The sequence below is a fragment of the Equus przewalskii genome, chromosome 18 (genome assembly GCF_037783145.1).
Source record: "Equus przewalskii isolate Varuska chromosome 18, EquPr2, whole genome shotgun sequence".
Taxonomy (NCBI): Eukaryota; Metazoa; Chordata; class Mammalia; order Perissodactyla; family Equidae; genus Equus; species Equus przewalskii.
The window spans coordinates 27,739,801-27,764,111 of NC_091848.1; the positions used below are offsets into that span (position 1 = coordinate 27,739,801).

The window sequence follows — 24,311 nt, forward strand, 5'->3', positions numbered from 1 at the left end:
ACCAGTGAGGGGACTTTGAAGCAACCCCTCCTGTGTCTTCATCTGTAAAGAGTGAGAGCACTACAAAGTGATTCCAAAGATTTTAAAATTTTGCATGTTTTGTGGTGTCAAAACCATCAATTTCTGCTGAGCTGCGTAATCCTGCAGCTGTTTCTCTGATAGTTTTCAATCTTTAGATTTAATCTATTCAACAATGTATAATTTTTTAAAGGGAAGCTTTTATAGACACTTCTGAAATATAAGAGTGGTGGGGGGATAAATGGATGTTAAAAAATAGAAAACAACCAATTAAATAGTATATAGCATGTAATTCTCCTTGGAAACTTACCATGAAATTGAGGAGCACTTTAACAACTGGTAATTTAAATTGCATTTGAACTCTGCTAATGGTTTGTTTGCATGGGAACTTCAATCATTTCACATCAGTTCTTTAGCAAAGCTGCTTGTTCTCTTTATGGAAAAGAAGAAAAAAAACTATTAAAAGAAAAGTTGACTATGGAAAAGGGAGACCACTTTGATTTATGCATAGAGGGAAGCTGGCAAGTATATGAGAGATTCCCCCAGGGCCAAAGGTGGAGGGGTTTGTCTTTCAACGAAGTTTAGAAATCTGGGAAGTCAGATACGCTTTGCTACTGTTGTTGAAACTATTCTGATTTATATCTCCTTCTGCAAGGAGAAGCTTAGGTTTCCTGGGCTTGGGGTTGGGGGCTGTCTTTTTGTTTTCTATGAGATTACACTGTCCCCAGGTCCAGTATTGGCCTTCTAATACTCCATTCCTCAGCAAGTTTGAAATTATGCCTTTCGCTCATTTCAGTGGAATGGCTTTGAGAGTTTGAATGTCCTTGAGACCCACTAGCTCTCAGGAAACTCATTGCTTTCTGGATTCATCTTGATTATTCTCCATTTTCCTAACTGAATTTCTTTCTACTATTGGCTATACTTTGAGAGCTTTGAAGCAGGTGTTCAGAGTTCTCAGTGTGTAAGTCTTGGTTTGCTCCAAAGCTGATTGTGTGACCGAGGGCAAGTCCCTCTGCCCCAGCGAGTGTCAGCGGCCGTTTCTGGGTACATTGGAGCAAGCCCTAGACTGGAGCCCTGGACTGCCTACCACCAGTGGTGACTCCTGGAGTGGCCATCTCCCTGCTCTGGCTCCAGCTTCTCCTCCTGTCGGTTGGAAGAGTTGAGGTGGGTCATTTTTAAGGTCCCTCCCAACTTGGAGCTTATATGGGTATTTGAAGACTGAATGAGATAATATACAAGCAATTGTATGATTGGTTAAATAATGTTTAAAATGACGAAATGAAAATAGGTGTTGTAGTTTTTCTGGCATGTGGATTTCTCCTGTATACACAAAACACATATTTTATGACAGCCCACTGCCTTGGCATTCCTATCTCTTGGTATATATATATATTGCATAGTCCTTAGCAAGATGGTAATAGCTCTTAATGAAATAAAAGCTGTAATGAGGGGGTACCAGGAAGTCTCAAGATTGTCCAACTCTGCTGTTCACTGGCTCTTATTTTTCAGGTGGGAAAACTGAGGTTCACAGAAGTTAGAAATTTGTCTGCAAACTTATATTCCATGTCTCTTTTTATATGTTGTAGCTCAGATTTTGCTGTTAATTTTTTTCTTGGCTGAAATGTGAAGATTTAACTAACTGATTTATCTCTTTCTCCTCTGCTATTATGATGAAGCTTTTTTCCCAGGAGAGCTGAGATATGAACACTGGGGTACCAGCATCCTCTTTCCCCATCATTCTGAGGCTACTTAGTAAAATAGAAGTGCCAGGAGCTGACTGAGGGCTTAGGAAGTGTAGAAGGAAGTTACTAGATTTGTGGGTTTCAAGTCTGGCATTATTCCCGGGATAGCCTAACCAGTGAGTTCATAAATCTGGGAACTTCTAAAGCTGGTAAGATTCTAGAGATTCATAAGCAACCTCCTTCTCCCATTTTCCACAGGTAGGAACATTGAGACTCAGAAACAGAACTGAAGACAGAATCCAGTCACCTGATTCGCAGTCTAGTGCCCTTTTCATTGTTCTGTTGTGTGCTCATTGGAGGGAAGATATTTTTCCTCGATTGGTGAGTCCTATGCAGAAAAGAAGACTTTCCCTTTTATGACCAATGTGCATGTTTTAATGAGTTTTAAAAATCATGTCTTACAAGTGTGGGGACTAGTAACTGGGATGGACTAAGAACTGGAGAAGAACTGAAATGTTCTTCCTTTTTTTCTTGAGTAGACTTTGTTGGCAATGGACAAAATATAATAATGCTAATAAAACGTGTGGCAAAGCAAAGGCAGGACTCAACTCTTGGAAGGTGGCATCAAGAGATATTGGAAGAAAACTTGGAGTAACAATGATTTCGGGTTGCCAATAAATGTATCGCTTCCTTCTCTCTCCTTTGGCATGGTGCAAAGTGTTCTTGAAATTGAAAGACCAAAATGAGAATGTCGATGAACAGCGTAATGGGTATTTGCGAGGAAAGAAAGTAATATTTCTGAGTGGCTCTTGTTTATCCCTGTGCAAGGTGCTTCCTCTTCTGTGATCTCATTTTATTTTCACAGCAACCTTTGAGGTAGGGGAGGCTAAATTTGCTTAGGCAAAGGGTGTGAGCTTGTATGTTAAGGAGACTGCTAGAGTTCCATTGAGATCTGAGTTTGAATCCCATTGCACAGGCAGAAAGGGGAATGGTGACCAGGTGAGATAAGCTTTTCTTTGTGTTTTGAAATTCCTCTGTGTTTAGCAGGTACAATAGAACATTATGTCCTCAAAAATGGGGGTGATGAAAAGAATCAATGGTGTGGGCTATCCTGGGCTGTGGGGAGATCTGAGGAAAATAGCTGGGGAATTCTGAGACAGGCTTCCGTTTAGAATTCTAGATCTGTGGTCTTCATCCTGAAGGCCAGTCCACATGTGCGCCAAGCACTGGCTTTATACTGAATAAACAATATGCCTTCCATGTTTGTAGTGTTAGTTTTCCAAAATGGACCAGGTGCTTTTGTGATCGATAAAACCTAATTTCATTTAAAAGTATGGCTGAGTTTATGGTTACATTTTGTCACCCCTTTTTTTCTTAATCAATGTTATCTTAAAAGAACAACTGACTTTCTGTGCATCTGTGGATCTGCATGAGATAAAAGGCTGGAAACCACAGCTTTGACTCTTGAAGATTTTTGTTTATTAAAATTTCAAATATGGGCTTGGACATTTTGCCCCTAGCAAGTACGTTATCTAGAACAAATTGGGTGGGGGATCCTGCTGGAAATAGGCAGGTCCTGAGGTAAGGTGGGCTTCGGGCCCAGTTTGAGAAGCACTCTGGCTCTGTTTCTCTGAGGTGTTCCATGCTCTGCCTTCTTCTGTGTGTTGGTTTCATCCTCAGGATGTTTCACCTCGTGGTTATGAGATGGCTGCCCACTGCAACCTGGCCTGTAGGCTGCCTCCTTCCCATTTGGTGGAAGAGAGCATTGTGTGCCATATCCCCATAGACTTAGGTTACAGCACCAGTGTCCTGCACCAGACACTGATGCCACAAGGAGGAGACTGTGCTCATTGGCATGTATGAATTGGGGCTCTCTTCTGAATTTGGAAATAATCCCACTGAAACCTCACGGCAGCTACGCAGTGAAGAGGTAGGCCCTCAGAAGAATATCTAGGTGCTGTTAGGAGAGGGACTAAGGACTAAAGGTAGGTGGATGACCATAACCCTATGCTCCCCTCCTGTCAGAGTGCCCCTAGAGTGTCAGACTTTAGTCCTTGCCTCGTCCTTGGAAAGAGACCTTAGGCAGCTGGGCTCTCCACATGAGGATGCTGGAAATGGAGAGGACTGGAAATGATGCCCCACCAGGAACTGTAATGGGAATGAGACCCTGGAGAAGGCAGGATGCAGGGCACACATGGTTATGGCATTCAAGAATATAAAACCTGGTCAGAAGAGGGGCAGCATCTCTTGTCATGTGGGTATCCCCAGAAGCTAGTGGGATCTCTGGCACACAAGAGGTGCACAGTGCATTTTCATGGATAGAAAGAATAAATCCAAAGGTGGTGAGTGTCTCTTTCCCTGAGGGTGTTCCATCAGGCACTAGCCAATTCTCTGTTGGAGAGTTTTAGGAATTCTAGTACGGGTGAGGCTGGACTGCATGGTTTTATGAGAATAAAACAAAAGACTGGACAGAAAGAGGCTTCAGGGACCAGTATGGCTTAAGACGTTTGTGAATGCATAAAAAGGCAGTGAGTATGGTGGGATGGGGTATCAGAAGGTCTGCCAGTTATGAGATGTGCAACCCTAGAAAAACAACGTCCCTCTGCCCTCATTTCCCTGATCTGATAATTAGGAATTATCATCACTGCCCTGCCTAACTCTCACGTTTGTTTAGAGTAAATGGGTTGGTAGGTGCCCACTTGTTTTTCAAACTGTAAAGTATGATCCATGCATGATAGGTTATTACAGTTGTTTTCTTCTTTAAAGACTCATCTTGAATATAAAGGAAAACAAGACAATGTAAGGTGCCGTCCCCAGCTTCGTGCCTTTGCATAGTGTGTGCTCAGAGTATGTCCTTCCTCCCAACTCTGCACCCTCATCCCAGGATTGGATGGACACTAATTTGTTCTCAATCTTGGAAAGGAGCTAGATCTGGAAATTTGCTTGACGATGGTGGTTGAAGTTGAAATGAAATTGCGTATTATTATTACTTTTCACATTTGCTTTTGCTCTAGGCAGCAGGAGGTGGAAGGAGGTGCATTTGGAGACTGAGGATGTCTCAGTGCTTGAAAAATCCCCTAGAAGCTACGTCTAGCCGATTGGCTCTTGCTTTGTTTGATTAGATAATCACACCTTCTGCTCCAGGCTTGACTGGCCCAGTGGGAGTCAGGAAGGAAATTATTTCCCTCAGTTGATACTGGTGTACAATTGTTGACGGTAGCCAAGGGCTTTCAGTTTTAATATTTCCTCTTTGGTCCTCAGAAGAATCAGGTATTAGTCTCGGCCGGAAGAAAAGCATTGGTCACTTCCACTTCACTTTCAGAGGTGAATATCTTGGCTCCCTACAATCACTTGGTCAGGTGGTTTCTGGGCATCTGTGACCATCTGCTTAGCCAGCTTGTATTGCATTTATATTATTGCTTTGAAAATTACAAAAGGACTTGCTGAGTCTGATCAGGGACCCATCCAGTCTCCTGAGGCTCAGTGGCTCTTCTGTAACCCAGGGATGTCTTGTAAGAGATCCATGCTGTCCATGAAGGTAAAAATATCTCCCTTTCTCTCTTTGGCTTTCTTCCTCCTAATTCCACATTCTTCTATTTCCTGACCTCAACACAGTGCAGAAACCTCTGCTCTACCTTGGGGAGGGCTCTAGGAGGTCAGAGGAATTTTCAGTTTCTCCCTCCTAGATTACTGTGTGGTAGAAGGGGTCTGATGTCAGATGGATGGAGAGCCCCATGAGTTCTTTGTAGACTGCTGCCAAACGTTGACCCTTGGTTAACAGAGAGTGTGCTTGTTCTCTGCCCTGATCCCAGTATTCATCTGGAAGTCAGTGAACCTCAAGATCTTTTAGATACCATGGTGAATTAGGCATAGTCTTTGACCTTGAGAAACTATAGTCTAGTTGGAGAGAAAAACACACACAAGAGAACTACTAGTTAGAAAGGTATTGTTTACAACACACATTTATCAATCACTAGATATGTTTCAGGCCTCCTGCTAAGTGCTTGGGAAATTGAGGTAAGATAGAGCCCCCTATCTCACCGGGATTAGAGGAAAGTTTTGGAGAATGGAAAGAATTGGGAACATTGGGGGAGGTTTCCTGGGGAAGGGGATTTGATCTTAACTTCTCAGTGAGCCATGGAGCCAACCCCTTAGGCTTGGTAATGTGGGCCTGTGGACATAGTTTGGCCCACTAGGGATGGACAGCTTCTGAGGGCGGATGTAGCTCTTAGCAGAATACGGCTGGGCAGGTAAGGAGTCTCTCACCTTCCATGTGTGGTTCAGTCTCCAGTTCATTTCCCATCAATATGCTGCCACTGAAAGCGCTGTGTTGCTTTGAGCTACATTATTTCCATGGTCATCTCTGTGTGGCCAGAGCATGCCTGAGTATATGTGACCAAGCTGGAAAGCATCTCCGCATCCTGGGAAACAAGTGTTCTTTTCAAGAGTTCCTGATAGGGAATCTCTTTTAGTCTCCTTCCTAGGCCTTGTGAAAAATGGTGGCGTGGGGTAGGGGTCATTAAAATAATCCGGGACTGGACCTCTCAAACTTGGATGCTGTCTTCGTTATCTATTGCTGCATAAGAGATTACCCCAACTGTAGCACCTTAAAACAAGAAATGTTTATTATCTCACAGTTTCTATGAGTCAAGAATCTGGGAGCAGCTTCCATGGGTGCCTCAAGGTGTCTCCTGAGGTTGTAGTCCAGGTGTCTGCTGGAGCTAGGGAGGATCCACTACCAATCTCACTCACATGATTGTTGGCAGGATTCAGTTCCTCGTGGGTGTTGGACTGAGGGCTTCAGTTCCTTGCTGACTGTTGGCTGGAGGCTGTGCTCAGTTCCTTGCCATGTGGGCCTCTGCATGGGGCAGCTCACAGCATGGCGGCTGGCTTCCCTCAGAGCAAGTGAGCAAGAGAGAGCCCCCAGATACAAGCCACAGCCTTTTTGTAACCTAATCTGGAAGTGACACACCATTCTCTCTGCCTCATTCTGTTTGCTAAAAGCAAGTCACTAAATCCAGCCTGCACTCAAGGGGAGGGATTGCATAAGGGCATGAATACCAAGAGATGAAGTTAAAGGGGGCCATCTTAGGGGCTGCCTATCACAGATACCCTAGGTTACGTGTCATTTGCTAAGGTGGGAGTAGGAATTACATAGAGCCACTGAATAAACTCAGCACATCTCTGTGGATCAATTTTACTTGAAGGCTTTTTTGGGGGAAAACTCCATTTAAAATCTGAATATAAACATTGATGTATAATTGTGCAGAAGGCAAAATTGGCATGGCCTTCAGAGGAGAAACACAAGTTTTCAACTGCTGCTGTGTTCCCATACTCTACATTTTACCTTCCTTCGCAGTTAGAGGTGCTTTGGTGGAGATGTCTAAATGTTCTTGCTTGAGTTCTTTGCTTGTACAGGTGAGACACCGAGACCTGGAGAGGAGACAGACTCTTCCAGGGCCGTGGAGCCCTGGGAGGAACCATCCAGGACACCTTTGACTCTGGTCCCGTGCTTCCTCTTCACCTCTTCTCCCAGTCTCTGCTTCAGAATCGGTCTGCACAGCTTTTAGGCATTTCTTTTCTGCTTTTTGCAATCTCTATCCTGTCCCAAAAACAGATTGGGGAAAATAGGTCAAAATTTGGAGTCCTGAACCTTGATATGGTCCCTTTAGTTAAATTTCAGGGTCTGCATCTCCTGTTGGGTCACACTGTGTCCTGAAAAGTTGTATAAATCAGTATTACTTGGCTCAGACAGTGTCTCTCTGCAATAATGAATAACATTTGTATTAAGAACAGTGAGCCAATACACAACATTACTGTGAGACTGACAGGATCAGACATAAAACCTCAGTTAGTACCTTCTGTCTGGGAGAAAGTTCTTTTCCAGAGCATCCGTCTCTTCCCCCCACCAAAATAGTCTTTTTATAAAACCAGGCTTGCAATACATTTTATAGAAGATGACAAGTTGCCTTAGAGTCTACCTTAACATTCTTAAAAAATTAATGGAAATGGGAGATATAGTTATGGTCAAGCTCTTTATTAACCCTACAGCCAAAATCAGGAAAGCCAGCTTTGGTCACTCAGACTGTCACTGGCCAGAATGTTAATACTATCCCTGCTCCATTGCCCCTTTTTTTATAATCTTTTTTTTAAAATTTAATTTTCAAATTTTTCCTTTTTCTCCCCAAAGCCCCCAGTACATAGTTGTGTATTTTAATTGTGGGTCCTTCTAGTTGTGGCATGTGGGACATCGCCTCACCATGGCCTGATGGGCAGTGCTATGTCCGCGCCCAGGATCCGAACCGGCAAAACCCTGGGCCGCTGAAGCGGAGCGCGCGAACTTAACCACTTGACCATGGGGTCGGTCCCTCCATTGCCCCTTTGACTCTCAATATTTTTGTACTTTTAGTGCTTTCAAAGCATTTTCTTATTAATTATTTAATTCTTATTGAATGTCCATAGTAGGGAATAGTTTTAATTGGGTGAAGGCAACATGGTAAATTGGAATTTGGAGTAGGAAGACTATTACGTATTAGTTGCATAATCTTACCAGTCATTTAATCATTTTTAAACCGATTTCCATAACTGAAAAAAAATGGGAGGAATAGTGCCCACCTCACAGATTCCTTTGTGCTCACAAAGCAGTGTAATATTTATAAAGTGCCTACTGAGTGTGGTACTTAGTATGTAGTTGGTGCCCATTAAAGCTGGTTCCCAATCACCTTAATAGTCTCTAACTCTTCACTAGAAACCACTCTCAGTTCTTTTCTTTGTCAGGTCATTATCTCAATGTCCCCATTTTGTATTCGCTGGGACCAGACCTGCAATATTTCCGTATCTGTCATCCAGATTTCATGTTTTCCTGAATAACTAAAAGCCTTAACATTTATAATTTTGCTCAATGGCTCCCAAGACATAAATACAGACATCATAATATGCTCACGTTGTCTGGTATTTGGGAATACAGTAGTTCTGGGAACAAAATATTCACGCACTGTGTTTCATGAAGAAGGCCTTTTGGGCATCGCTGCTTGAACGGTTTTGGTTTTCATGACAAGATGGTCTAGTCCAGAGGGTGAGCTTCATTCAGCGCCATCAGCCACCTCGTCCTTTGTAAATGGAAGCTTCTCTGGGATGTGTCCAGCACTGACCCTCTTTGGTTCCTCTTTGGACTTCTTTAGGATGACATCACCTCACCCTGCTTCAATGGCGACTGGCTTGAGTTATATCAGTTATTAAAAATGATCTAATATTTTCCTTTTACATCTAGGGCCCTGGCTCATTCTATGATTAAGCTAGTGATTTATTTATACTATGGTACGAGACGGCTGCAGCCGCTCTATGATGTAATCTAAGAATGACATGAAAACAAAATAGGCTTTTACATAATGAAAGTGTTCCTGTAATAGAGTTTATAGGAAGGCTTTTTTTTCATTGAGGATGGAGATATATTCTTTACTTTCTCTCCACTCCTTTCTTGTCTTCTTTTCCCATTTATGAGTCCTAAGGCCTTTAAGTCAATTAGAAAAAAAAAAAACGCAGCCCTTAAAACACCACAAAGACTCTGGGTTACTCTTCTAATCTTGTCTTGTCGTCGTCTTCGTCTGCCCTGCCCCCACCGTGCTCCCTGGCTTCTGTTATGGCTACTGCTCTGCTCGGCAGCCCACAGCCTCCTCTCAGCACGCAACAGCCTTCACTATTCCTTTGCTTATGCTGTTCCTTCTACTGGAAATGCTTCCTGATCCTGAATTTTCTTCTGCTAAAGACAAATGTCCTTCGCTAGTTCCTACAGATAGCAAGCTTCTTCAGACCAGCTCAGATGCACTTCTTCCTCTGGGCCTTCTCTGAAGCTTCTGCCCCCTACTTAGAAACCTTTGTCTGTATTTCTTATAGAACTTAATACAATTGCAAGCCCCCCATCCCCACTCCAAGGAACATTTATAGAATATCAGAGTTAGAAGAGGAGAAGTGACTTAGGAGAATGGGGGAAAGAGCTTTAGTAGTTCTGGTTCTGCTCCTAACACTGAGGCATGGGAGGGTCATGGCCCATCTTTGAGCTTCAGTTTTCCTCCTCTGAAGAATGAGTGGCTTGGATTTCAGTTAGTGTGGCCACGTACTGTGTTGGTAGTGGCTCCTTGAGATGCTGTGTTGAGAAGGATTCTGAAGCTGTATCCTGATGGAGTAGGAAAGAGTCCATGATCATTTAGCCATATCTGCCATGGGCGTGGGTGGGTAAGGGAGGGTGGAGGTATACAAGAGGTCTCTTGGCTATTTTTGGACTAGATGATTTAGAGATCTCTTTTTGTTTTACCTTCTGGGATGCTTTGATTTGCTGACTTTAAGTGTCTTGCCCAAGGTTATACAGCCAGTAGTGTCTAGAACCCAATTCTCAGGTATAGAGATGGTTAAAAAATACCTATTCAATTGTCACATTTATCCATGCAAGCTTGCTTTGGGCGATGAGAAGCTGCCACAAACAGGACTAGAGGGGCCATGGTTTATTGGAGGCACAAGACTCCTTGAGGTGGCGTGGAGTCAGGTGATGTCTCTCACCCCTCTTTGTCTTCTTTGCTTTTAAGGAGTTAAAATGTCTCCACTACTCTAATTTATGTCAAAGATGGCATTTCAAGGTCAAGGTCAGAAAGTTAAGCAACTCTGCAAGGGTCTAATTGAGTGAGGGCTCACAGAGTTAACCCATAAATCCTTTTATCCTCTAGACCCCTCCCCTTGACCCCAAACAAAATGCTTAGCTCTCAGCAGAATGCTAAATTGCTTGAGCACTAGCTCAGCTCCAAAAAAAAAAAAGATCCTGGAACAGTGAGAGAGAGAGATAGAGAAGGGAAAGAAAGAGGGCAGTTTCAATGGCACTGGAAGCCGGAGCCTTTGAAGGGTGAAAGAAGGAACTGGAAGTGGTTAGTGTGGAGAAGAGAGAAAGAGGATGGAGAAGGAGAGAGCAGAGTGGGACTCTGCCGTGGAAGGGGACACAAACTTGTTCTTTGTGAGCTCAGAAGGAGTTCTGGGAGCAGGGGGTAAAAGCAGGAGGAAGACAGCATGAGGAAGAACTTTTTAATATTAAGAGCAGACCACAAGTGAAATGTTCCATTTTGGGGGGTTCTGAGTTCTCCATCACTGCAGGTATTAGGGAGGGGCTGGTACTGATGGGTCCTTTGTAGAAGGGATCAGAAGTTGGACTGGATGCCCTTTAAGGTCCTCCTTGTCGAGTCTGGAATTTTCTGAAGACATGTTTTGTGTGCATTTAAATAATTTCTATTTTAAAATGAAGGCTTTGTGGAGGAAAGTGATTCTTTCTTTCTCCGTGGTCTTGGCATACATAACTGCTGACTTATCTTGGGCAATCTTTTGTTCTACTTAGCATTATTGATGAAGGAATGGAGGCTAACTGAGGATGTCTTAGTGCATTTTTGTACTGAATGTATTTTTGAAGATGATTTCTGTGCTGCTTCTCAAGATAGTTCCAGAGAATTCTGTTCTGTTGGCCTCCCTCAATCCCCCCAGCCCATTGTCAGCAGTTTGCTTTTTCTGTACTCTCAGAGTGCTTCGTTTATACATGCAGTAGAACATTCCTGTCACTTTGTTCTGCTATATAACCAGATTTTCAGCCTTCCTTCTCCACTAGATTGTAGAAGCTTCTTAAGAGCATGAATCCTGTCTTATTCCACAAGAGGACCTATGGTGCTTAGTGTAGTGGTTTGCAAATAATGATGACTCATTAAGTTAACAGCTGTTTATTGAGCACCTACTGTGTGCTGGACACTCAGAAGTAGAACTGTGAACAAAATCACACAAACCTTTTATTTGATGGTGACAGACAAAACACAAATTAATGAGTAAATATATAATATATAGGTTGTAGTCTATTTTCAGAAGAAAAATAAAGCAGCTTAAAGGCACAGAGGTCACGGAAGACTCAGATTTAAATTCATTGGTCTGAGAAGGTCTTACTGAGAAGAGTACCTGTGAGTGGGGACCTGAATGAAGTGAGGCAGTCAGCTGGAGATAAGAAGGGCAAGAATGTTTCAGGCTTTGAGAAAGCATTTGCAAGGGCCCTGAGGCCGAAGCGAGCTTGGTACATTCCAGAAAAGTGACAAGGCCAGTGTGGCTGGAGTTGAGTGACCCAGGTGAAGAGTGTAGGAGAGGAGGTCACTCAACGCTCATAAAAATAGTTGCAACAACAAAGATTTGTTAAGCACACGTTGAAGATGCTCAGGAGAAAAAAAATTGCCTTCGTGATTTAAAGAATCCACAGAAATCTAACAAAAGGATGACAAAAGGTATTTCTGGTTTTTGGTTTAAGATATGGGGCAGTGGATGGGGAGCTGGGACAGGAGCTGTGGGCAGCTCAGAACAAGTCCAGTTGCGCAGGGTGCTGGTTTCTCTCCTATCTGTTGCCCTTCATAACTGAGGACTCTCCTTGCCCTTGCTCTGCTCCTGTGACAGTCACACCTGCAGGGCGGCTGGGGCCCTGGGCGCAGATGGGCAATTGCATGCCTAATCACCCATTCAGGCACCCACTTATTTGTTTTCCACATGCAAATATGGGTTTTTTGCAGATGGATTTAATATATTTGTTGCTTCCCCATTTTATTTAAAACAAAACAAAACGACCAACCATGTCAGTTGAGGGCAACAAATAGAAACATGAGTATTACAGTCTTTGCTGTTCGTGCCGATGACACGGCTGAGAGGGATCCTAGGCAAATCAGTCTTTTCTGCGCTCGATTTTATTTTTACTTTATATTACCCCTTCTTACTATCATTATTGGTTAAAAAAAAGGTTTTAAAGAAGGATGTGGTATTATTTTCTTTAAATCATTTTCTCAATATTTCAGGCTCCATATTTTTACCATGTGGTTTCCACTTTCACCGTTTTAGTTTCTGAACTTTTGGCCCATTGTAGAAAAGAAAAAAAAGGGCATCATGGAATCTCCAAGGCCTTGGCAGGTGGTACCTGCAACTTCTTTAGCCTGGAACTAAACAAATAAACAAACACAAATTAGAACTATGTGCCCCTATTGATACGCTATTATTATTTATTGTGCAAGATCATGCAAAAAGTCACTTCCATTTATCTGGGAGCCCGTAGGTAAACACCAGTGCCAGATGGAGGGTTTCGGTGGGTGTTTGCTTTGTTTCCAATGACATCTCAGAGCTCTAGAGGAGGATGTCAGAATTGGTAGACACCGTGGCATTTATTTTATCTCAAATGCCTCCCTTTACAGTTAGGGAACCTGAGGCCCAGAAAGGTAAAATGACTTGTTCAAGGTCTCAGAGATTAAGAGGTAGAGATTGGACTTGAGCAGCTGGAACCCTGGCAGATGGCTGCCTCTGTGGCTTGGGGTGATGAAGACATTGCTGAAACCAAAGAGGATCTCATCGCAAGGTGAGGTCTGTGTGTCAGTGGTGTCTGTGTGTCTCATTTTTCTCTCGTAAACGAATTTAAAAGTCTTTCTGGTGTCAAATCTTAAGCAGAGAAGCAATGATGAGGAATATGGGTAGGAATTGCTGGTTGCTTGTGTAACAAGGTTGTAGACTGGATTAGAGTGAGTGTTTGGGGTGAGAGTGTGTGTGTGTGTGCAGGAGACAGAGAAGGTGAAGGGGAAACGAACAAACTAAAGGGGGAGAGGGCAGACCACTTGGCAGAAGGGACTTCATAATTAGGTGCAGAATTTGAGCCAGAAGGAAGTCTAATGCTAACTGAATTTGCTTGCTTTATTTTGGAGAAAAGGAAACTGATGTTCAGAGTGTTTGAAGTCCTTTCCCCAAATCGTCCAACTTTAATTGAGTAGTTAGAATATCAAACCAGCAAAATCCTTCGATAGAAACTTATTTGGAAAAGTACAAATCAGCACTATTAAATTGTATTTACTGGTCAGCCTATGTGGTTGCTCATGTGAGATGAAGCGTCTGCCTTCTTTGGGGTTCTTGGCTCAGACGTGGTTTTGTCAGAGGGAGACGTCAAGGGCTGTGAGAGCTTGCGAGCACAGGCTTTCTCTGTCCTAGCAGACACGACAGACACATAATCAGACAGGAGATGAACACTTAGGTAACTGGCTTCACCAAATGCTAGCTTACAAATGATCCTCTGAAAAAGCTAGGTTTGGAGATCAAGGCCTGTTAAGTTAACATTTTGTGGATCTGTTATATGTTTTTTTTTAAACTTTAAAAACAAAATATTTATTTATTTATTCATTTTGAGGAAGATTAGCCCTGAGCTAACTACTGCCAATCCTCCTCTTTTCACTGAGGAAGACTGGCCCTGAGCTAACATCCATGCCCGTCTTCCTCTACTTTATATGTGGGATGCCTACCACAGCATGGTGTGCCAAGCAGTGCCATGTCCGCACCCGGGATCCGAACAGGTGAACCCTGGGCTGCTGAAGCCGAATGTTCGAACTTCGTTGCTGAGCCACCGGGCTGGCCCCTGTTATATGTTCTTAAATGTTCTTTCACTTTTAAACGTAAAACATTAAGATGCTGAATTATGGGGGATGTTTGCAAAGTCCAAGGGTTATTTTTGGAGGTAGCCTGAGAACAGGAAGGTCCATGTGTATGAAATGGGCAAACTTTTGTCAGAAACATATTGGGAGAGGGTTACCATTCTGTGTAGTGGCTGCAAGAATGATAAATGGTCCCGGAGACAGCCTTGATGCTGCATGCCTCGGGGAGCAGAGAGTGGTGAGTGAGGACAGGATTATTATAGCGTGAATTCAACCTGCTGTGTCTGCTCTCTGTGCAGGGGGCCTCGCTGCCACTGTTTGCCCTAAAGTACATGCTGTCCGTTTCTCCTGCTGATACAGCATGGCTTGATATAAATGCTTCCCATGGTGTGCTGGACAATCCCAGACACCAGTGGCAGCCTCTGTGTCTGTGTCAGACACAGCATGTTAGGGGTTTGTGTCTACGTACTTGTTTGCTGTGATTTTTTTTTCTCCTCCCCTCCCATCCTCACCCACCTACCCCTTTGACCAAAAAATCATCTGAAGTATTTGAAGGTTCATTTATGTTGATTTGTTTCTATTTTGTAACTAATTCGTTTCCTGTTCATATCTGTAATTAATTCACTTTGTGCAAGACTACATTATAATATACTTGAGTTCTTTTTAGCTCTAGGATTTCTTTTCTTTTTTCTTTTACTTAAAGAAAATATTATTCTTGTCTCCTCGGACCTCCAGCTTTCTCGTCTAGGCAGGCGATCTATTTTTGAAGAATCTTTAGGGAGCTATTGACTTTGTTAGAACTACTACTGTGGAAGCAATTCAGATGACAGAATCCCACATTTAACTTGCTTTTCTAGAAACAATTTATTATTCATTTAGCTTCAAGGAAGTAGTAGTGGTGAATAGGGCATTCTGAAAATAAGAAAAACACGCCAAACGAGTTGCTGATTTCCAGCTAGGCACGTGGAAAAAAGGTTTTTATTTCAGTGACATCTCTACTCGTTGGAAAACTCTGGGCCGGTGGATTTCATGATCCCGAGATTGTGAGTGCTCTCGAGTTACAGTGAGAGATGAGGGTAAGCCTCACGGTGGAGGCTGCTGCCCTAGTGGGCTCAGGGGTGTTATGAACACATGCTATCCTTTGGCACTAAGACACAGCATTTCTTCCAGTTGGGTAATATTGAAGGACCAGCTCCATCAGATCCCCAAATGTGTCGAGCATGTAAAGAATGCAGAACTTTTAGAGAGTCAACTGAACCTGGGTTAAGTTTTAACATGGCCAATGGCCAAACTTGGTGATTCCTACTGGATTTCTTCAATACATTTCTTGCCTATATACACAGCCCTATATCTTAGCCGTTCTTGCCCAATCCTAACACTTTTTTGGAGGCGTCTCTGTTTAATTCTTCTTGCATTCAGGTCCCTGGGGTGTTATTAAAAATAACGCTCTCAATAAGAGGCTAGGAGAGCTGAGCTCAGCCGACCCCAGCTCTGCCACAACCACCTGTGGAACTATTCGCAAACATTTTCATTTATTCAACCAATATTTAAATGAGCCCTTTTTACACATGAGGTCCCAGAGATACAAAAGTATAGAAGACACGGTTCTTACCTTCGCTGCTTACAGTCAGGGGTAGACAGCTAACTACGCAAATAGATCACAACGTGACTTCTCCTTTCTGGGTCTCCCTTTTACATATGTACGAGCTGGAACTGGGCTAGATGATGGCCAGGGTCCCTTCTGATGCCAATATGCAATCATTCGTACAAAATTCGTTAAACATCCAAAAATCACTTACCTAACTGAAAATTGGCCAACATTTCCCCTTTCTCCAGGGTTTGTAGGGGGTGATGTTGAAGATGAATGAGGCAATATCTAAAAAAATGCTTTAATAAGCAAGTTGGAGAAAGATTTGATATAAGTTTGAGGTATTATTATGGGAAAAATGAAAACAAGGGCCGATGTTTTTAGAAAGAGAACAGATGGTTCCTTTGTTTAGAATTTGAGTATAAAGGAGAGAGAAAAAGAGATATTTGCCATATTGTTTAGGCCCCGATGTGAGTGACTTTAAAATGCCAAAACAATCTGGTTAGGAAAGTCCCATGGATTCAAAATAGCTCCTACACTGATCAAACTATAATTAATGTAACAAAAAAATGACAGTAAGAAGAATCCTAATAAAAAATGCCACGGTGACAATTGACACAACCTTACAAAAACTCCTATTTTGACGTCAACTCTAGAAACTTAATTTTTTCTGTCTTCAGGAGTTATACCACACAGCGGAACAAATTAGTGGGAACGGATTTAAAACTGTGTTTCTTTCTAAAGTCATCCCGCCTCCCGAGTTATTTCAGTTTTCCGTGACTCATAAAGGAAATCTTCAGGATTCACAAGAAATTGGCAGTCCTCTGCCACCTTTGCTGTTGGATACTGATAGAAAAATGGTGCGAGTCGGGGCAGGTTAAATAGAGGGCACACCTCAAAGGACGGGGGTAGTGTTGCAGAAGGCTGGATCTGGGAAGGACCTTTGAGAAGCTTGTGAGAGAAGAGTTGTGAGATGGTTTCTTTCTCTCTCTTCCTTTATCCCTTAATTTCCTATCATCTGTCTCTGCCATGCATTGTCTATTAATGTATCCCTTGGCACCATCCTTTCCTCCTGGTGTCTATCACTCTTGTGGGCTGTGTGACTGAGGTCATAGGCCACCAAGCTGGGAGCATTTAGTAAAACATGCTTGATCCTTAGTTCAGGTGCTGTCTCATCTGTGATGTGATTGGGCAGAGAGATCTCAGTCTCACCGGGTCTCAGTTTCCCCACTGTGGAGAAAGGAGGTTAACCAGAATGTTCATTCTGACTAAGCTGAGTTCAGATCCATATCTTATATAGAGCTGTAGGAATGCTGGGAATGGCTTTCATTTGGGACTGTTTATGTACGAGCATGTCTCCTTAAGACAACAATAACAAAAGGTCCACATTGCCGAGGTGGGAACTTCTCAACCACAATCTGAGCCTCTTGCTAAAATGGTTCCTCACCCCCTGCTAGCCTGGGATGGCCATGTGGCCTAGCTGGGGGTGACCAACTCTTTCACAGATCCAGAGGAGGCTGGTGGGCTTGGGCAGGAGCACCATCTGGTCGTCTGGAGTTCTGCATTCTGATCCTACTTTTGCTGCTCGCCATGTGCCACTTTCTCTAAAGTTTCTCCCAGCTCTGACCCACTGGCTGGTTTGTGAGTCATCGAAGCAATTAGAAGACTTTCTGCCCTGCCTTCAAGGCTCAGGCTTTGCTCAGAATACTCCTAGGGGTCCTCTCATGGTGTGTGGCATGTATTCGAGTCAGAAGTACAATCATTAGTTGTAGAGGTGCCCTTCCCATGTCGTCCCTGATAACCAACCCCCTCCCTTCCCAGGAGCCGCTTCTCCTAAAGCTCCTGGTGCACATACCTCTCCTTTGCCCTCAGCATACTGCGTGGTGCTTACTTGGTATTGTGCTGTCTTCTGCCCTGGACTGTGAACTCAGCTGTGTCCTGCTCATTTCTGAAGCCTCAGCATGTCCTTCGATACCTGATGTATAGTAAATTTTCAATCAATGTCAGTTGAATGAATGCCCAGTGGATGGATTCTTCTGTATTTCCTCACCAGATCGTGAGTTCCTTGAGGGCATGGACCGTGTCTAATGAGTTTCTTTCTTCCACCGAGTGTCCAGCCCAGGGCTTTGAATGCAGTATGTGAACAACTGCTGTTTGTTGAATTGCGTGAGGAGAGGGGGAGATGGATCTGGAGCAGGGAAGGCACATTTAGGTATAAATTGTTTAGCTTGATCACATTCAGTATCTTGGAAAACTGGGCTGACAGAGGTCATAGAGCATTTGTGGGTCTCTGATTGAGCCCAATGGGGTGGGGGTCAGTGCTCCTCCTGATTTCCTCCCTGTCTGTCACGCTGGGCCCCCTTGAAACTATTGGTTTCTTATCCGGGGTCTGTTGCCGGTGTTAATTTTTTTCCTCTTTTTTACGCTCATCACTCAAGGCTTGAATTAGGGTAAATTGTTTGCATAATTCTGCCTCTTTTGATTTTAATCAGGTTGTGGGCAGGGATGGTGTTTTCTCATAATTGTGTTCCCCCCGGGTTCTGGCACAGAGCTGTCCACAGAGGAAATACTCGGTAAAGGTTTGTGGACTTGAATTTCATTCCACCACCAGCTTGTGTAATAATGCTACCCGTACAATGAAGATTGCAAAGTTTACTTAATAATCAAATAACAGAGCACATTTCCTTCTCCAGCCTCTGTATTTTTTATACATCAGAATAACGTTGCTTTTGGGTGTGCCCTGATTTAAAATAATCTGATAATGGTAAATTCATTGTGCCACCCATACTGTTCTTCTTGGTCCATGGAATCTTAATTTATTAGGAAAACAAAATCATTGCCGTTTCTTGGCTGAAATTGTTGAAATATATATTCAAAGTTTTCCATTTTATTTTTTGGCTGGTACTATAAAATAGTGTGACATGATGTGAGCATTTTCTAGTGGAGAAATGACTAGAATATCCCTGGGATGTTCTATCTGCTTCTTAATTGTTTAGTCATTTGAGCAAGTTTTTTTTATCCCTTGTTATTTCTTTTTCTCTAAAATGAGGTTATTGAACAAGATGATCTCCACAACTTTCTTTTTTCATTAACATTAAATCCGTGAAACATGAGGGCTTCAGCAACAGACAGATATTTCCGGGCATCTGTTTCATTTTCTGCCCTTGAGGTGGGAATGGTGACCCATCAATCCATGCAATCAACTCAGTAACTTTAAGAAGCCTCTGGAAAGCAGACACCTGCAATTCGTTGCGTGAATTTGTTTGTGATTAGCACCCCGTGCCCCTTTTCATATCCTAAGCCCAGATTTTGGTATTTATTTATAGAGAATTCTTCCCCTCTTCTACTAAATATCTTGCTGAACGTTACTAATCCATTGAGCAACTTAATTTATTGATATCTAAGGCTTTTCTTTCATTTTACAGCCTCAGATGAGAGCTTATCGGGTCACAACCTCCTTTGCTAGAGGTGAGTGAACCATGGCCCAGAGAGGCGACCGTGGTTGTCCCAAGTCACCCAGGTGAACTAGAACGGGAACTATATTCAGTGTGTATTTAAAGGCTCAACAGGAAAGTCTCTGACCTTCAGAAGTCAGAGAGGTGAGTCAGTGTGGAGACCTGAGTGTGACTGAGCTGAAATCCCTTGAGCTTTCTGAGCCTCACTTGACCTGTCTGTGAAATGGGGCACCGACCTCTTTTCTGCATGAAGGCAGGAAGCTCTTCCTACCCTGGGATCTATGATTCTGTGAGCGAGTACAATCCACACCCAAGGTACTAGTTGCCAGGTACTTTGATAAGGAGAAAAAGGTTGAGGCTATTTTTAGAGCCTTGAACTCTATCTAGATGAGTTGAGCAATAGCAAAATAATATCTTTGAAAAGTAGAGGGAATAGTTTTATATATTATTTAAGGAAGTTGATAAAAACTGATATTCACATATGCAAAGTACTTTAAAATTTATTAATACTTTTTTCTATAGACTGGTGAAATTGGTTTGTCATTTTTGCCACTTTGTGGGAATAAAATGATGCTATCAGTGTCACTCTTAAGGACAGTCTAAAGCAGCAGATGGTTGAAGCTTTTCCTAGAGCTGAGGAGCTGCAAAAGAGCATAGAATCTTCTAGTCCAGTGGTTTGCAAACTTGGCCATCTATAAAAATCTCCAGAGGAGCTTTAAAAAAATGCTCTGTCCCTAAGTGGCTCACCTCAGTCACAATGTCTGTGGGTGGGGCCTGAGCTCCAGGCTTTTTTTCAAGCTCCTGGGAGAACCATTGATCTGATCTTTGATCTGCATCTTTGATGGTATCTTGGTTAACATCTTACTCCGTGGGCTGCCCTTCTGGGCTGGTGCCCTCCCTGACACCTAAGCGAAAACTGCTGGATGACAAGAAATGCAAACTCAACTGCTGGATGACAAGAAATGCAAACTCGACTGAAAAGACTCATAAGTTCTGTGGGGCCATGAAGCAAATGTGTAAAGGGAGAGAAGGAGTTAACATTTTTTCACATCGAGACGTGCCTTCTTTTTCTGCTTCTAAGAACGTTTAAAAATGATAGCAAGGAATATATTTCATTGCTTTAATTATTCAAGGTCTTTTTAAAGTATGTGCAATAAAATACCATTCAAGCTAACTGACCTTTATATTTTAGTGCTTTTTGGAAGGGAACAATACCTAGTATTCAGCTGCAGTATAATTTTTAATTTTATATATATATAGTCAGTCAGCAGAACCTGTTTTGCAATCAGAGGGCTGAGAGTTTTGCTGCCTTCCCAGATATTTTACCTGTTTCTGTTAAATATCAAATTCCATTTGGTTGATGGTTCTTGACCTCATAATGTCTAACCTTCATATCTTCTTTTTTTAATTCTCCAAACTTATCCAGGAAGGAAACTTCAAGGCCTGATTCACTAATGTTTCCTTCTGCTGGAAGTTCAGGTGTGTAGTGGAAGGCAGCACACGTGACCTGTTCCATGTTTTGACCAGAAGAGTGCTCTCTGTCCCACGCCACCCCCATCCATTTGGTAAATCTTAACCTCAAAGGCCACTGTGGATAGATTTTTAAAAATTGATGCTAGCTATTACCTGTTTAGATATAGCTCATCTTCCAGCTCTAAACTTGCTCTTTCTAGAAGGGATGTAGCACTCAGATGGCATATGTGGTGAACTGGAATTTCAGAGGCTTGAATTGACCTACAAATCTTGTAATTGTAGCCTTGGTTACATATCCACTGTGGCCTTGGACATCTTAGGTGTTTTCACCCCTAGGAGTTTTAGAAGAAGAAATTATAGAATCTTTTTCTATGTTAAGAAATTAAAATATACAAATTTTTTTTTTTTTTGTATCTGTGAAATATATGTACACATAAATGTTACAGGGAATGAAGTAGCTTGGGCTTCATTTATTTATTATTTTTAAATCCTATTAGAAAATAGAGCTGATTCTTAGTTATGTTTTTCCCCTTCTCTTTCTCAATGGTTATTTTTTCTTTAATTTTTTACTGTAAATGATTTCAAATTCATTAAAATGTTTCAAGAATGAGAATAGTTGTCCAAATAATATCCATATGCTTTTATCCAGATTCAATTATTGCTAATATGTTATTCCATTTGCATTCTCCCCCCTGTGTGTATATGTACATATAATATATTAATATTATATAAGATATATATTTTTTCCTAAAGTATTTGAGAATAAGTTGGATATATCATGGCCCCTAACCCCTAAATAGAATCTGGATTTCTTAAGATTAAGGGGAGTTTTTTCATATTCACAATATAGTTATCAGCTTTAGTACACTTAACACTGATTCAATACTTAATCTACCCTCTGTACTCCTGTTTTGTCAGTTTACCCAGTTCAGTTCTTGATAGCGTCTTTCCCCTCAGTAGAGAATCCAGGCTAGGATCGAGTAGTACATTTAGTTGTCATGTCTCTTTAGTCTCTTTTAATCTGGAACATTTACAGAGTCTTTATCTTTCATGGCGTTAACATTTTTAAAGAATACAGTGCTCCTTCGGTGGCCCAGGTTCATGGGTTCAGATCCTGGGCACAGACCTATAACACTCATCAGCCATGCTGCGGTGGTGACCCACATAACATATAAAGTGGAGGAAGATTGGTACAGATGTTAGCTCAGGGCTAATCTTCCTCAGCAAAATAAAATAAAATAAAATATAAATATAAATAAAATAAAATAAAATAAAGAAATATATATATATAAATATATATAATATTCCTCATTGTCTTAGTCAATTGTTTCTTCATGTTTAGATTCAGTTATGCGTTCTCCGTTAGAATACTGCATCGGTGATGTTGTGTCCTCTTCAGGTATTACATCCGGAGGCTCATGTTGTTGATCTTGATCACCCGGTCAAGGTGTTGTCCAATTTCTCCACTATATAGTTACTAACTTTTCCTTTGCAAATATTAAGCAATCCAAGAGGAGATACTTTACTCCTTCTCCTCATCACCATTTTCCCCTAAATTCTTACCTACATCAATCTTTACTATGATGGTTGTGAAATGTGATTTCCCATCTGTAGCACTTCCTTCATGCTTATCATTCAGTATTCTGCATTCTACTCTAGGCCAGAGTCCCTGCCTTCTCTCTTCTCTCTTTGTGTTCATGAGATAATGACCTGACAAAGAAAAGAACTGAGAGTGGTTTCTAGCAAAGAGTTAGAGACTATTAAGGAGATTGGGAACCAGCTTTAATGGGCACCAACTACATACTAAGTACCACACTCAGTAGGCACTTTATAAATATTACACTGCTTTGTGAGCACAAAGGAATCTGTGAGGTAGGCACTATTCCTCCCATTTTTTTTCACTTATGGAAATCAGTTTAAAAAATGATTAAATGACTGGTAAGATTATGCAACTAATACGTAATAGTCTTCCTACTCCAAATTCCAATTTACCATGTTGCCTTCACCCAATTAAAACTATTCCCTACTATGGATGTTCAATAAAAATTAAATAATTAATAAGAAACATGTCCCCATCTTTGTTGTGGTTGTTATCACTTATTTACCTGTTAGAATAAAAAGATGTTCTCGTTTCCTCTTGTATCTTCTCTGCCGGAGCCCTGAAATCAACATTTCTTTGATATGTCCTGGTTCTTTTTAGTGGGAAATGGTATTAGGGATCAATATTTGAGTGCTAAACGTGCTTGTTGCTTCTCTGGTGCCTTTGCTCATAGCCTTTCAATGTCCAGAGCCAGGAAATTTTACACATGAAAGTATATGGCATGCATATATATGTAACACACCTGCATATATGCATACCTGTGACTATATGGATGTGTCTACATGTATGAGTACACAAGTAATAATCATGATTTTTTTGCCCATGCTGCTACACAAAACAAACCTGCTATAAAGAGTTTGGGATTTGCTTGTAATGCCCCTCCTCTAACTTTAACTCTGTCCAAGACTGACAGCATATTGTCAAGTGCTGTGCTCAGGAATTACCTGGATGGTTCTTTTTTTCTTTATGAACCCTCCCCCAACCCCCCAGTGTCATTCCGTTGTTCATTTTAAATATATCTGGATTCCATTGTTTCAGTTTGCTTTTAGTTTTCCTCCTTCCTACCCTTACCTTGTTGATTTAATTTTTTTTGAATATGTAAAATATTACCATATGCTTCCAGATGTCAACTCTATACAAAAAGCTATGCTCAGAGAAGTGCCCCTCCCCCCAATATTCCTTCCACCCCATGACTCCCTGCATCTCTTGTAGGTAACTAACCTCATTGTTTTCTTGGTTATCCTTCTTGAGTTTCTTTGTTTTGTTTTTTGGTGAGGAAGATTGTTCCTAAGCTAAGATCCGCGCCAATCTTCCTCTATTTTGTATATGGGATGCCACCACAGCATGGCTTGGTAAGCAGTGTGTAGATCCGCACCTGGGATCCAAGCTCGCGAACCCTGGGCAGCTGAAGTAGAGCATGTGAACTTGACCACTACACCACTGGGCCACCCCTCTGTGTTTCTTTTTAAACCTGATATATGTATGTTTTCCTAGTTCGTCTTCTTTCTTACACAAAAGGTAACGTGTTATATATATATATTTGCACTCTCCTTTTTAAAAAAATTTTTTCTTCTTTCTTTTTATGTCTTCCCTCTTCCCTTCCTTCCCTCCTTCCTTCCTTCCCTTCCTTCCTTTTCTCTGTCTATCTGTCTGTCTCTTATTTAACCAACTGATTTCCTATACTTGGACAGTTGACTAGTTTTCTGCAGTGAATACTGTTCTGCATATTTATTTTCATATCATTGGAGGTATATCTGCAGGCTGTATTCCTAAAAGTGGGAATGCTGGGTCAAGGCTCAGTGTCTTGTAAGGTAGTGCCAAATTCCTCTCTATGGGGCTGTCCTGTCCGCATTCTCAAACGCAGAGAGTTATTATCAAACTTTTGAATTTTTGCCAATCTGATGGTGAGAAATGATATCTCAGTTTAGTTTTAATTTGTATATCGTGTTGTGAATGAAGCTGAACATTTTTTTATGTGTTTAAAGACTATATTTGTTAATTTTATAAATTTCATTTTTGTGAATTGTCTTTTCCTGT

At 41.8% G+C, this 24,311-nt stretch overlaps 1 protein-coding gene across 12 annotated transcripts in view; it reads left to right on the top strand.

Annotated features, from left to right (window-relative positions):
• Positions 1-24,311, top strand: part of LPP (LIM domain containing preferred translocation partner in lipoma) — a 637,427-nt gene that overhangs the window by 69,903 nt on the left and 543,213 nt on the right. For 7 of the 12 annotated variants that reach the window (XM_070583403.1, XM_070583408.1, XM_070583412.1 and 4 more), the window contains one exon: positions 1,959-2,081. The exons of 4 other annotated variants lie outside the window; for them this stretch is intronic. The gene's annotated coding sequence lies outside the window, so the exon portion shown is untranslated. Of the gene's footprint in view, positions 1-1,958; positions 2,082-13,014; positions 13,102-24,311 lie in introns of those variants that run through there. One more of the 12 variants, XM_070583415.1, reaches the window with a different exon arrangement.